The sequence below is a fragment of the Lepus europaeus genome, chromosome 1, assembly GCF_033115175.1.
Source record: "Lepus europaeus isolate LE1 chromosome 1, mLepTim1.pri, whole genome shotgun sequence".
Taxonomy (NCBI): domain Eukaryota; kingdom Metazoa; phylum Chordata; class Mammalia; order Lagomorpha; family Leporidae; genus Lepus; species Lepus europaeus.
Genome location: NC_084827.1, coordinates 24,022,364 through 24,038,093, shown reverse-complemented (window position 1 = coordinate 24,038,093; position 15,730 = coordinate 24,022,364).

Below are 15,730 nucleotides of genomic sequence, written 5' to 3'. Positions count from 1 at the left end.
ATCATTCATCAATTCAAAGAAAATATTTTTAGGTGATAATTGGAAAATGCTAAGTACCTGAAATTGATTTTAACTTATTTAACAAAATTGTAAAGCTCTGTGTTATAATTAAAAGACAATTTTTTAAAAATGTATTTTATACCATTCACTAAGAGCCTGAGAGCTAGTGAGAACAAGAGAGAGAAACACAGAGAAGGAGAGAGTGCTTTCCCATCTACAGGTTCTATCCTGAAATGCTCACAATGGCTGAGGCTGAACCCAGGAGCTGGAAACACAACCCTAATCCCCAGTCAAGGAACCCAGTTACTTAAACCATCAGTACTGCCTCCCATAATCTGCAATACCAGGCAGCTGGAGTCAGGAGTCTGAGCTGGGCATCAAACTCTGGCATGCCAATGTGGGAGGCAGGTGTCTTAACTGTTAAGCATTTGATACAGAAAGAGTTCTTAAAGTCAAGAAATGCTCAATTTCAGTGGCTTCTACATTCTTAGTTAAAAATACCTTCAGATTATTTTCTACAAGTTCAATTTTACTCAGAATTTCTGATGTAAAATAGACACAAACTGATTTGAGTGTTACAGAAGGCATTTATGTGTGGATCTTCTTTTAAAAATTATTTCATTACTCTTTCTTTTCTCAACTTCAAGAATTCTTGGAGCACCACATGAAAATGACTACAAAGTCCAAATATTTGTACAGCAGATTCTCATCATTCATGGAATTTATGTTGTATAAAGTAACCACACAAATTGAATTAGCAGGTACTGACCATAGTTCCTAGGGAAAATACAGTTAGGTTCCCATAACACTTTGATCACAACAACTTCATCTACTGATTAAATATACCCTTGGTTTTATGTGTTCTGTTTAAAGGCAGTTTATTATGTACTTCTCACAAATAATTAATTTTATATAATATTTCTTTATACTAAGAGATTAGCTGAGAAAGGTTTAACACTTTCCTGACTCTGGATAATGTGACTATAAATTTCTCCAACTTTCAGCCTCACAATAGCACTATCTACTCTGCCTTTTTGAAACTGGTTGTCATCAGGATGGTGCTGTAGCACAGTGGGTTAAGCCCTAGCCTGCAGTACCAGCATCCTATATGGATGACAGTTCAAGTTCCGGCTGCTCCTCTTCCGATCCAGCTCCCTGCTGATGTGCCTGGGAAATCAGCAGAGGATGGCCCAAGTCTTTGGGTCCTGGCCCTGCCAATGTGGCCATTCAGTGAGTGAACCACTAGATTGAAGACCTCTCTCTTCCTTTCTATGTCTCTACCTCTCTCTGTAACTCTTACAAATAAACAAGTCTTAAAAAATTGACTGTCATCTCATTAATCCACAAATTTATTCATTTTTTCATCTTTTCCATTGCTTCATCACACACTATAGGAGCTACTTTAGAACTTTCTGGAGAGGCTTCTCATACAAACCAGCAAATACCATCTTCTCTTTTTGGGAAACACAATATTATTGATTCATTAACTTTTTTTAACTCACTGCCAACGACATCAGTCATGCCTGAAAGAAGTTTTCCTAATGCATGTATTTTCCTCATAAGACACATCTCAGTCTTTGCACAATTAGGAATATTAGCTATTACAGTAGCACTACATGGGGGACCATTTTAGGAAGCAAAGTCACCAAGAACAAAGCACAGAAATGTGAAAAACAGAAGACTAAATCAGATACAAAGGGAATACTTAGTAGCAGAAAAGCTAAAAAAGACAAATTATTGTTTGTTCAACCCTAGTTGGGAACATGGCCAGCAGGTAACATTTTTTTAACCACTGTGTGTATGCCTGTGAATGATCGTGAATGATATACACATTGAAAAGTTGAGTTACAAGTAAGTTTTAGCAGATAGGCAAGTTGGCAAACAGGGAATCCATGGATGTGAGGATCAACTCTATTTTGTAGGAAACAATGCTTACCAGTGTTTTGTGGTTTGTCCAAAATTACAGATGCCATAACTCTCTCTTGGTATTTCCTATGAAAATGACAAGAAGTGTCAGAAACTCCCTTTGAGTAGATAGGCTCTCAGTGTGCCAGAAACTTTAGAAAGAAGTTAAATTACACTGATAGAACTAAGAGTCAAAGGGATCACACAAACAAGACTAGTGTCTGCTAATACTAACTGATAAAACCAAAAAGGGAGAGAAGGATCCAACATGGGAAGGGGGAGACACAGCAGACTCATAGAATGGCAGATGTCCTAAATAACACTCTGGCCTCACAATCAGCCCTTAAGGCATTTGGATCTGGCTGAAGAGCCTATGAGAGTATTTTAGGCATGGAAAGCCAAGACACTCTGAAAAAAAAAAAAAAAAGGAAGAAGAAGAAGAAGACCTAAATGAAGGATCTCAGTGAGTGTGATCCCAGTGGAAAGAACGGGGCCATCAAGGTAGGAGGTACCTTTCTCTGAAGGGAGGAGAGAACTTCCACTTTGACTATGACCCTGTTGGAATAAGATCGAAGTCGGCGAACTCAAAAGGCTTCCATAGCCTTGGCAACTCATGACTAAAGCCTAGGGAGATTACTGATGCCATAAATAAGAGTGTTAAATTATTAAATCAACTTCAAGAGTCACTGTGTACTTACATCCCATGTGGGATCTGTCCTTAATGGGTTGTCCAATGTGAAGTAATGATATAGCTAGTACTGAAACAGTATTTTTACACTTTGTGTTTCTGTGTAGGTGCAAACTGATGAAATCTTTACTTAGTATATACTGAATCGATCTTCTGTATATAAAGATAATTGAAAATGAAAAAAAAAAAAACCCTTGGTGTTAAATTGGAAATTACATAGAAAATTAATCAATTTTTTAAAAAAATATCATGTAGGATCTCTGTCATTAATGTGTTGTACACTGTTATTTAATGCTATAACTAGTACTCCAACAGTATTTTTTCACTTTGTGTTGCTATGTGAGGGCAAACTGTTGAAATCTTTATATATACTAAACTGATTTTCTGTATATAAAGAGAATTGAAAATGAATCTTGATGTGAATGGAAAGGGAGAGGGAGCGGGAAAGGGGAGGGGTGCGGGTGGGAGGGAAGTTATGGGGGGGAAGCCATTGTAATCCATAAGCTGTACTTTGGAAATTTATATTCATTGAATAAAAGATAAAAAAAAAAAAGAAAAGTATAAGCTTCCGGATCCCTCATTTGAATAGACCCTTTTTGTGCTGGGAGTTGTGGGGCCTTTCAATGGAAAGGAAACGCCAGTTGCACACAGAAAATGTGAGTATTTCTCTATGAATTTCTGCAAGATTTCCAAAATAAATCTTGAAGGAGTATCAGATTTCCAAGCCTTCAGTAATCTATGGAAATTTTTCCTCCAAATTGGAACAAATCATTAATTTTGTACCTAGTTTTGCATTTTAAATTCTCTCTAAAGAATCTCAAATTAAATAAGGTTGATGAGCCCCAAAACCTATATTCAAAGGTTGTATGTGAAAGAGTTCATTTTATAGTTTTGACATTAGTTTTGGTGTCCCTTAAAGGTCTGAGAGTTAAAGACTTGGTGCCCCAGGAGTGCTACTGGGTGCCGGTCAATCTTTAGAAAGTAGTAGTGGATGGCCCTTTGGTCACTGGGAGCATGTCCTTGGAAGGTTATTCTCGCGAGTCAGTTGTTTAGAAAGCCTAGGTTAGTCTTCCTCTGCTCTATGCTCTCATTCTTAAGTCAGGGGTGGTGGAGGGGGTGGAGAATGTAGGCACAGTTTATTTCTAAAGTTTCTCAAGTGACTTGAGGAATCAGAAAAGCCTGAATTAACAAACTGTCATGGGGCCAGCTCTGTGGCACAGTAGGTCAATCCTCTGCCTGCGGCGCTGGCATCCCATATGGACGCAAGTTCTAGTCCAGGCTGCCCCTCTTCCAATCCAGCTCTCTGCTGTGGCCTGGGAAAGCAGTGGAAGAAGGCCCAAGTCCTTGGGCCCCTTCACCCACTTGGGAGACCGGGTGGAAGCACCTGGCTCCTGGCTTCGGATCAGCACAGCTCCGGCTGCTGTGGCCATCTGGGAAGTGAACCAATGGAAGGAAGACCTTTCTCTTGCTCTCTCCCTCTCACTGTCTGTAACTCTACCTCTAAAATAAATAAATAAAATCTTTAAAATAAAAAGAAACTGTCCGTATGTTTGGAGAAAAAAAGAGATCAGCTATGAATAAGCAAAGAGGATTCCCAGATATGCTATAAAAAAAATACCAAAGTCCTCTGGCATTTAGAGTTCTCTCTAAAAAAAATAGAGTTGGATAAAACAATATTCCTTAAGACACCTTGTAAATTAAAAGTTTTAGAAGAGGTAGAAGACTAGTTAAAAAAAAGTGTGCACATTATTATGTCATGGCAATGCCCTTAGCCTTGACTTTGAATTTTTATTTTACTGGGAAAATCCAGAATTTAAAAGGTTAATATTTTACTTTTAGCAAAAATCTATCATTAATAAGCATACATTTGACAATTTTTAAAAACCTCAATTATAGAGGAGACTAGTAATCAAACAGGAAAAAATTTGGATTTATTCTGGAACCAACTACATTTATTTCACTATCCATAATAGTCATTTGTATCATATTATTTTCTGGATAGCATGAGAGCAAAGCAATAAAGCAAATTCCAAGAACTTGAAACAAAGGGAAAACAGGTTGTCATTGTTTTATTACCAGCAAAATTCAAATAGATGTGGTTATCACCAAAAATTAACTGAAGAACTATCTTTAAATGTATGCTTTAAGAGTTTGGAGACAGGTGCCGGCGCCGCAGCTCAATAGGCTAATTCTCCGCCTTGCGGCGCCGGCACACCGGATTCTGTCCCGTTTGCCTCTCTTCCAGGTCAACTCTCTGCTGTGGCCCTAGAGTGCAGTGGAGGATGGCCCAAGTTCTTGGGCCCTGCACCCGCATGGGAGACCAGGAGAAGCACTTGGATCCTGCCTTCGAATCAGCGCGGTGCGCCGGCCGCAGCAGCCATTGGAGGGTGAACCAACGGCAAAAGGAAGACTTTTCTGTCTCTCTCTCTCACTGTCTACTCTGCCTGTCAAAAAAAAAAAAAAAAAGGAAAGAGTTTGGAGACAGGGCCAGAGCTGTGGCATAGCAGGTAAAGCTGCAGCCTACAGTGCTGGCATCCCATACGGTCCCGGTGCAGGTCCCGGCTGCTCCACTTCCAATCCAGCTCCCTGCTAATACACCTGGGAAGGCAGCAGAAAGTGGCTCAAGTCCTTGGGTCCTTGCACCTGTGTGGGAGACTTGGAAGAAACTCTTGGCTCCTGGCTTCCTATTGGCTCAGCTCTGACCAAGGCATGGGGAGTGAACCAACAGATGGAAGGCCTGTCTCTTTCTTTCTTTTATTTATTTTTTTTTAATTTTTTTTTTTATTTTTGACAGGCAGAGTGGACAGTGAGAGAGAGACAGAGAAAAAGGTCTTCCTTTTGCCGTTGGTTCACCTTCCAATGGCTGCCGCGGCTGGCGCGCTGATCCGAAGGCAGGAGCCAGGTGCTTCTCCTGGTCTCCCATGGGGTGCAGGGCCCAAGGACTTTGGGCCATCCTCCTCTGCACTCCCTGGCCACAGCAGAGAGCTGGCCTGGAAGAGGGGCAACCGGGACAGGATCAGTGCCCCGACCGGGACTAGAACCCGGTGTGCCGGCGCCACAAGGCGGAGGATTAGCCTAGTGAGCCACGGCGCCGGCTTGTCTCTTTCTCTCTTTCTCTCCCTCTCTCTGCATCTGCCTCTCTGTAACTCTGCCCCTCAAATAAATAAATCTTACAAAAAAAAGTTTGGAGACAATTAAAACTTGTTTAATATGTATGTGATTACAGGAAGACAGATCCAATGTATGTTTGCAAACAGTAAGCAGAAAAGAGATTTTCCCTTAAGAGTAGATAGAACAGCTAGTCCAGAGCACTGGAAAGAGAAGCTGAAAGACATAGAAATTAGCAAGACTTACCCACTATTCAGGGGGAAGTGAAGAGTCACTGGAAAATTATCTACTGTTGAGGAGGTAGAGGAACTCACTGCTTGTTCCAGCTTACATATAGTATCTCTTACAGGAACCAACTCACTCCACTGTGATGCATTTGCAGGGTGATGAAAGAACTCATCTCCTCTTTACAAAATTCCTTTGTCTACAATGTGCCTGACACCAGGAGAGTGAAATGCTGGAGACAGAACATGAGCATTGTAGGCATTCAAATTCAGGAATTTTCTTGATGGCCTATAGATCACTAGGTTATGAAAGTAGTTCTCACGAGTTGATTCATTTAAGTCCAATCAGTTGTGTTTCTGCTTATGCAAAGTCTGAGAATCAGACAGTAGTCCTTGGTGAATTCACCCACGTATTGGCCCCTGAAGTCTCTAGAAAACTGGCCTGTTTCAGACTATGCTACTCACCACGATACCTTTTGCCAAGTTTCCCAGTATCATCATGCAATAATAAAACATACTTTAAAGAATGTTTTCACACAGATCATCTCATTGGACATACAGAATCTTGCAAAGGAACAAACAGGATCTCCCTTTTACAGATTTACAAATTGAAATGCAGAGAAATTAAATTGACTTAGTTGCATGATATTCAAATACGAGTCTTTTATGTCAATATTTGTTTACCTCAAATGACAGTGCTTTTTCATTAGTCCATAATTTGTTTAAAGAGTGGAATCAGAAGCAGGTAAGATCCTGCATCAAAAAAGGCTGAAACTACACCTGCTGGTATTATAAAATAAAAGCAAATTATAAAATGAAAACTACACCTGCTGCTATTAAAAAAAATAAAAGTATTATAAAAATAAAAGTTTTCTGAGATTAAAAGATAATTGCTTAACTAGGAATTATTATAAGTGTATTTCTAGAATACTAGTTTCACAGAACTTGTACTTGACTGACTAGGAAGTATATTTTATGTTTTCTCATTTCTGGTGCACACTGTTGAGTCAGAGGTATACTGGAAGGGTCCAAGAGTCCCAGGTACTACAATTTACTCCATCTCTAAGGAACTGGGTCATTTGTAGAGACAACAATTGATTTTCTACATTTTAATGTTTCTAACATTAAATGACTACACTGGATGATTTCATGGGTTTGTTTCGGGAACAGCATTCTCCAGACAAATGGTATATATGTTGTTTTTCTTTTTTCTTTTTTTTTTTTTTCCCCACTTTTAATTCTGGTCCTCCTGATTATCTAGAGGTTTTTTTTTTTTTTTTTGACAGGCAGAGTGGACAGTGAGAGAGAGAGACAGAGAGAAAGGTCTTCCTTTTGCTGTTGGTTCACCCCCCCCAGTGGCCGCTGCAGCCAGCGCGCTGTGGCCGGCGCACCGCGCTGATCCGATGGCAGGAGCCAGGTGCTTCTCCTGGTCTCCCATGGGGTGCAGGGCCCAAGCACTTGGGCCATCCTCCACTGCACTCCGGTAGAGTTTTAATGACAGCAACATCAAAAAGCTTCCTAAGTCACACAGTGGTGGATTGTAACACTATTCTAGACACATAAAGGGATCATTATCTTTTAAAAAAGAAAACAAGCTTCAAAGATAGGTATGCAAACACAAATTTGCCTTGCAATTTAGGAAAATAAGTAAAAAAGAAACTTACAACTAATATTATTTAAAAGGTCAAACTCTTTTATAAAAGTGTATTTAATCCATTACTGTTAATTGAAGACTATAAATTACTTTAAAAAACTGAAAGCAATTTACAGGCAATCGTTTCCACAGAAAACTTACTTCATACTTTCCTCAAATTACATGGCCCCTGAGAAATGCCCCTAATAGAAATTTCAGTTTCCTCTTGAAATGCTTAAACTGGCACATTAATTTGAATTAATCTGCCAGAAAACTGAACACACACAGGAGTAAATATAGAAGAAAAACAATACTATCATATTTGAAGTCTTTTTATAGTTCTGTGGCATCATAATATTAGCTTGCAAAAAAAATTCAGGTATATTGTCTGCAACATTTTGAAGAAAGTCAGTGTTACAGAGAGTGACATGGAGACAGAGAGTGATCTTCCATCTCCTGGTTCACTCCCTCAAGTAACCTCAGTGACCAGTGTTGAGCCAAGTCAAAGACAGGAGCTTCAGCTGGGTCTCCCATCTAGGTGGGAAGCCATTTTCCACTGCTTTTCCCAGGTCCTCCTGATTATCTAGAGGTGTTTTTTTTTTTTTTTTTTTTTTTTTTTTTTTTTTTTTTTTGACAGGCAGAGTGGACAGTGAGAGAGAGAGAGAGAAACGTCTTCCTTTTGCTGTTGGTTCACCCCCCCAGTGGCCGCTGCAGCCAGCGCGCTGTGGCCGGCGCACCACGCTGATCCGATGATCAGCAGGGAGCTGAATAGGAAGTAGAGCAGCTGAGACAGGGACCTGCACCCATATGGGATGCCAATGTCACAAACAGAGGACCCACTACACCACAACGCTTGTATAACAGACATTTTTATAATAGTACATTTTGCAGTGAAGCATATGAAAGTTTATAAGCAATTTCATGCTTTAAAACCACTGCTTTGCCTGAAGCACATGCAGACATTTTATCGTACTTTTAAAATAAATCCAGTTCGGGGCAGGGATCTGGGGGATTGGCGGTGTTGCTGCATAGCAGGTAAAACTGCTGCCTGCATTGCTGGCATTCCATACGGGCATCAGTTCCTATCCTGGCTGCTCCACTTTTGATCATGCTCCCTGCTGATTGCCTGGGAAGAGCAAGGAAGATGGCTGAAGCGTTTGGGCCCCTGCCACACATTGGGAGACCTGGATGAAGCTCCTGACTTCGGCCTGGCCCAGCGCTGGCTATTGGGACCATCTGTGGAGTGCACCAGCAGATGGAAGATCTTCATCTGTCTCTCTCTTTCTTTCAAGTAAATGAATATTTAAAAATAAGTAAATCCAGTTAATCCCTTGACCAATGGTTTATCCCAGAGAAGAAGGAAGCAATATGGTGATCATAGTGTCAAATAGAGAAAAAAAAAAAAAAATTAGTTAGAGAGTAGGACCAGTTTCTCAGTCTTCGTCTTCTTCATCCTTCAGCCAAGAAAAATTATGTGTGGGGCTGATGCTGTGGTACAAATAGTTAAAGCCCCGGCCTGCAGCAGTGGCATCCTATATGGGCACCTGTTCAAGTCCTGGCTGCTCCACTTCCAATCCAGCTCTCTGTCGTGGCCTGGAAGAAGCAGAAGATGTCCTATGCACTTGGGCCCCTGAACCCACATGGGAGACCTGGAAGAAGCTCCTGGTTCCTGGCTTTGGATCGGCTCATCTCTGGACATTACTGCTATTTGGGGAGTGAACCAGCAGATGGGAGACCTATCTCTCTCTCTCTCTCTGGCTCTGCCTCTATCTGTAACTCTTTCAAATAAATAAAATAAATCTTTAAAGTAAAAAAGAATGATTATGTGTCAGACACTTCTCCATACTTTAGCTTTGCATATCTTGATTTGATCCTAGCAATGAGCCAAAGACCTGAGTATCACTGCTATGCTCCCTCTCTATTCAGTACACAGGAGAGAGAACGGATACATGATGGTGTTATGCCCCTGAGGAGGTGAAAAGGAAATGGATCGGCCGTCAGCTGCAAGACAGAGTACCTGTGACAAGAAGGAAGACAAGAGGACTTAACAAGAGAGAAAAGAGGATGGATGTCATGAAGGTGAGTCCTGGAGGTTTAATAGGATTTAAGATAGTCCCTCTCTAATTGAATTTCTCTTTGAAGTAAGAGGCAATTTAATCTGCTTAGAGTGGGAAGGTAAGAAAGGGCAAGAGGTTTGAGAATAAAAAGTTGGCTTAGTGGACTGGCATTTTGTGGAATTGGCAGGCATTTCTGAAGGGATAACCTTCTTTGGTGATCTAGCTGTGTGACATCGTCAAACAGGATTCGTTTGCTTCGAAGGTGAATGAAGTTGATTCGATATCAAGAATCTGCCATTTGCTAATTTTAAAATCTTGGGAAAGTTACTCAATCTGTGAATCTTAGCTCTTCACTTGTAACATAGGGGGAAAAACCGATTTTACTCTTGTAAGGTTATTTTAGGATAGATCATATTTTTAACAAAACACATAAAATCTTTAGTATGTGCTAAGGCTCAATAGTTAAACCTATTATCACTATTTTAACTAGGCTTGAGGCTAAACAATATATGATACCTAATAGGTATCTGCAAATACAGTTCTTTTTTTTTTAATTTTTATTTATTTATTTATTTTTTGACAGGCAGAGTGGACAGTAGAGGGAGACAGAGAGAAAGGTCTTCCTTTTTGCCGTTGGTTCACCCTCCAATGGCCACCACGGTAGGCGCGCTGCGGCCGGCGCACCGCGCTGTTCCGATGGCAAATACAGTTCTAATGAAAGCCATTTGGAATAAATGATGGATAAGCCACATTTTTTCAGAAACATCTCTGAAGAATTATCTGATGAACCACAGCTATGAATCTTGAAAGTTTTTTATTTATTTATTTATTTATTTATTTATTTTTGGACAGGCAGGGTGGATAGTGAGAGAGAGAGAGAGAGACAGAGAGAAAGGTCTTCCTTTTTGCCGTTGGTTCACCCTCCAATGGCCGCCGCGGCCGGCGCATCGCGCTGATGCAAAGCCAGGAGCCAGGTGCTTCTCCTGGTCTCCCATGCGGGTGCAGGGCCCAGGGACTTGGGCCATCCTCCACTGCCTTTCCGGGCCATAGCAGAGATTTCTATCAATGTCTATCTCAAGAAAGCAAGCAAGCATATACTCAAACCCTAATGAAAATGGAACTACATTTTTTTTCTCTTTGATTTCCAGAATAGCTATTGGGATCGATTTGTTGAGTATTTGAACATATATCTCTCTTCAAAAGACAACTTCAAAGAAAAAGGATGTCTAACAGTATATCATGTTGGTGTGTTTGGCTTCGCCTATTTATAATTAATTATGTTATCATTTCCTTTTTGACATTACAGATTGAAGATGAGTTTGGCATGTACAAACATGGAAATCCTTGCCCTGGGGCCTTCAATGTAAGCTGACCCCATTGGCTCCCAAATGCAATCCACTGCACAGACCTTTTTCAGTGTTTCCCTTTGTTTCTTCCTCTGTGTACATCTCCTTTTCTTTGTAAAATGCCGTGTACTGAATTTCAATGAGAAATCTTTATCATTCAGTTAATTGCTCCATTGTCCCAACTATGTATTACTATATAAAACATTTCAGTTACACTATTAATAGCCATCTGGAGAGAAGAACAGCAACTAGTGAACTCCTACATTATCCTCATTTCATATGTCACATAAATACATTAAGCGTTTATTTGGATAGCAGATGATGCCTTAAAGTCAAGTAAAAACAAAGCTATGTTGTAATTCTACAAGCATGTTTGCATTTGTAGCTGTACTTCACTCTCTCAGAGCTATGCTCAACCAAGTTGAAAATAGCTAAGTACAAAATATGAAATATAATTTTTAAAAATTAGCAGTCATTGGCTGGCGCCGCGGCTCAATAGGCTAAGCCTCTGCCTGCGGCACCGGCACACCAGATTCGAGTCCCGGTCGGGGCGCCAGATTCTGTCCTGGTTGCTCCTCTTCCAGGCCAGCTCTCTGCTGTGGCCCGGGAGTGCAGTGGAGGATAGCCCAAGTGCTTGGGCCCTGCACCCCATGGGAGACCAGGAGAAGCATCTGGCTCCTGCCATAGGATCAGCCCAGTGCGCCGGCCGCAGCGCGCCAACCGCGGCGGCCATTGGAGGGTGAACCAACGGCAAAAGGAAGACCTTTCTCTCTGTCTCTTTCTCTCTCACTGTCCACTCTGCCGGTAAAAAAAATAAAAAATTAGCAGTCATTGCAATTGAAATGTTGTCTCTATCTGTACACCCATCTTTGCCTTTGACAAAATGTTGAGCACCACATGTTACAGAAAAACGCATCCATGTCTTTCCTATTCCATCCTGCTCTATAGGCTGTAGCATAGATTCTATGAAGGAAAAAGAAAATCTAGTGTTCAAATCTTACTTAAAACATTATTTGTTGTTGGAGTTTTAACCACAACTTACTTGGAGCTCAAGCAAAGAATTTCTAAAATGTAGCCAATAGCTTACATTCTAAGAGATACCAAGATTTGTTATCTCAAGTCCCAAGAAAGCAAGCGGTTCCACTACAGTGGTAGGTTCCCACCACAGGCTAAAGACGCTGCAGGTGTGTGTCCTGTCCCCTTTTCTCCCTCACTGTAACTTTCTCTTCTGCAGCTTCTCCTACATAGCCATGTTTCAGGTCTAACCATGTTTCTCACTAAAAGGCTCAGACTCATTCCATAACCTGAAGCAAGAGATATACATTCAATTTTTCCTTTTAACACTTCCCTAAAACACAGATATCACAGAGTTTAATTACCAAAGCAAACAGGGTAATTGTCACTTTATCAGGCCCAAAGATTATCATAACTAACATAATTATCCTTAGGAAGACCAATTTTTAACTGCTGCCAGCCTTACAGGCTTTCTATTCAACCACTGTTCCTACCTTGAATCCCAACTCCCGCTCCTGGACTGTGGCTCCCACTCCCACCTGGTACTTGGAGACTACGGTGATCTGTTTTCTTGTGGGCTGTCTGGAACTAGAACCAACATGTGACAGGAAGATCTTGAGGATGGTGGTTTCTTGCTGACTCTTGAGCATCACCCATTATTTTGCTCCTTTTCACTGGAAATGAGAGCTGACCACATGTGGAAAGCTGTGCTCCTATAGCTAGCCACGGCTGCCCATTCTATTCCACCAACTTTTCTATTCATGTCTCATTCCTGGAATCCCTCATTGCCACCCCCATCACCATCACCACTCCACCACTGTTTCATAAGCCCTGTCTTAGCTACTACACCAGAGAAACATATATACAAAGTTTCCCATGGATTCTGGAAGAAAATATTCTTTCCTTCTCTGGTGAAAATTGGTCTATTTTAAGAAAATCTTTTGATAAACAATGATGTATACATTTATATGTAAATATATATGTAAATTTGAGACAGAATACGTTTTATCAGTCGGGATTGTAATTTTTCATGGTTGGAGATTGTCATGAGAAGCAGTATAAAACTTACTAATCTTAAGATATAACCAGCTGCTGTGATGAATTGATAGGACTTAGTTACTGTTATTATCTTTACCAACAGCATCATGCAGACAGCCTGCAGTTGAGTTACAAAGAACTATTACTCTCATGGTTCCCAAAAGATGGATAAACACAGGAAAACAAGAAGGTATACTCAGTAACTGAAAACGTTAAACCCCAATTTCTAAGAAATGTTTTCTTTAACCATATTCTGATGTGCAAATTATACTTTCAGCAACGTAGATAACATCCCAGGGAACTTTTCTTTCATACCTTTTAAACTAGAAATCATCACTATAAGAAGTTCCCTGCAGACACATAAGATGATGACTTGTTTCTGAATAGTCATATAGTGCTGTTGCAGTAAATTTTCCTATAACTTTCAAGCTGAAGTTTTAAAAGCCTGTTCAACATACAGTGTTCTTAATTGTCCCAGTATTTAAATTATTCCTCACTGCCCCTTTATTAATTTTTGCCCTAATAAAATTCTCTTGAACATCTCCCTAACAGTCAAAATGCAAAGATTAATTATCCACTGCAACTCCTTACCAGATCAATTTACATCCAATAAAGAATCTGCCAACAGGATGTCAGGAATATTTACAAGAAAATGCTGACATTTCTGACAGCTGGCAAGAGGAGATACTTTGGATTAAATTCTTGTTGGATTCTGGTATCATTTGGATGCATATACTTGACAAAGTGTTGTGAGAACTGAAGCTGTTTTCCCACTACTCTCCCCTTTTTAGAGGACTTTTCCTGTCTTATAAAATGAATTGTTCACTCCAGTTCCAGACTTAAGTTAGATATCAAAACTTACAGAATCATTATTTAACTTACAGTTTAACCATAGCCTAGGAGAAAACATGTACAACACTGTGGGTCTACAGTGTCTGACTTCTTCCTAAATCCAAGAAAGTTTCCTAGGGGTAGGAGATAGATAAGTCCAACCAGTCTTTTTCTTTTCTTTTTTTTTTTTTTAACTTAAGAAAATGACTTTATGGTTATTTATTAACCAGTGCATTGAGAAATGGAAGTAACAAGATGCTATCTTCTGAATATTTGCATCTCCCCCAAATTCATAAATGGAAACCCTATCCTCCAAGGTGACTTTAGGAGGTGGGACATTAGAAGCCTGCACAAATGACACCAATGCTGTTACAATAGAGACCATAGAGCCTTACTGCACTCCTTTTACCATGTAAAGACGTAACAAAGAGATGCCACTTCCATGAACCAGGAAAAGGGGCCTCAGAAACCAAATCCGCTAGTATTTGATCTTGGACTGCCCAGCCTCCAGAACGGAAAAATTTCTATTGTTAATAAGACTTGGACATTTAATCTTGGACTGCCCAGTCTAGCATGTTTTGCTATGGAATCTTAAGTAGAGCAACAGGTGAGATAACATGCCTTGTGCTTAAACGTCAGTACAACTAGACACTATACAAGCGCTAATTATTGTCCTCTACCCTAGACTATTTTAAAATATGTTCCCATTTTACAGATTCCAATCTATGATCAGCTAATGGAATATTAACTATCCCCATCAGGCGTTAAAGTTGGAGTGTCATATCATTAACAGACTGGGTTAATGAACTCAAGAGTTTCCAGATATCAAAGATTAGTTTTTTAAACAAAAAGATGGATAATCTATCTCTTTGAGCACATTTTTTTTAAAAAAGTAGATAGCTGAAATAAACAAATCCTTACATATGAGATCTGATGAGATTAAATTAAACAAAGAAAGGGGAACATTTTCCATGAGTCACTACAAGAAAATTGCTACCAGGTACAAACTGCTTTCTCAAAAGGCTAAGGATGTGACAGCTTAGCAGTAAGAAATCATAGGCAACAATGAATGACTTCAGCAGGAAAAACCAGTGAATTTCTTGCTCCTTCATTGTGAGCACACCTATGCTGAAAGATCACAGGAGGACTCATTAGTCACACATGCAGACATTAAGGTCACATGGTGTCAGGCATCAGTGACGCCCTTGGTACTTTACCTCTTAATACTTTTATTGCTAACAGATAAATATTGCAAGTAATCCTTTTGTAGGTTTTACGTTTCTTTCTTTTAGTGTTTTTAATGTGAATTCAGTGAACAAAGATTTATGTTAACTTCAACTAATTTTATTCTTTAAGCCTAGTGGCTTTCCCTCCTAGTCTGTAAAATGATGCAAGAATTTTGTTCATACTATTCTTCATGCAGACTGATAATTTTGGAGTCCATTGTAAAATATGTTGAGTCTAAATTTTCAATAGTCTCAAATTTTAAATTTTTTTTGCACCTACCATATTGACAGCTAAAATTATGAGTTAATTGTGGAGAAATATAACTAATTGCCCAACACAATAAAAATAAGTGGCATATCAGGTAAAACCACTGCCTGCAGTGCCTGCATCCCATATGGGCACAGGTTTGAGTCCCAGCTGCTCCACTTCCAATGCAGCTCTCTGGATTGCAGAAGAAAAATGGTCCAAGTCCTTGGGCCACTGCACTCATGTGGGAGACCTGGATGAATCCCCTGACTCCTAGCTTCAGATCAGCCCAGCTCCGGCTGGAATGAACCAGTGGATGGAAGACTCTCTGCGCCTCTGCCTCTACCTCTCTAAGTCGGCCCTTCCAATAAATAAATAAATCTTTAAAATATATATATAGAGAGAAGAAGCAT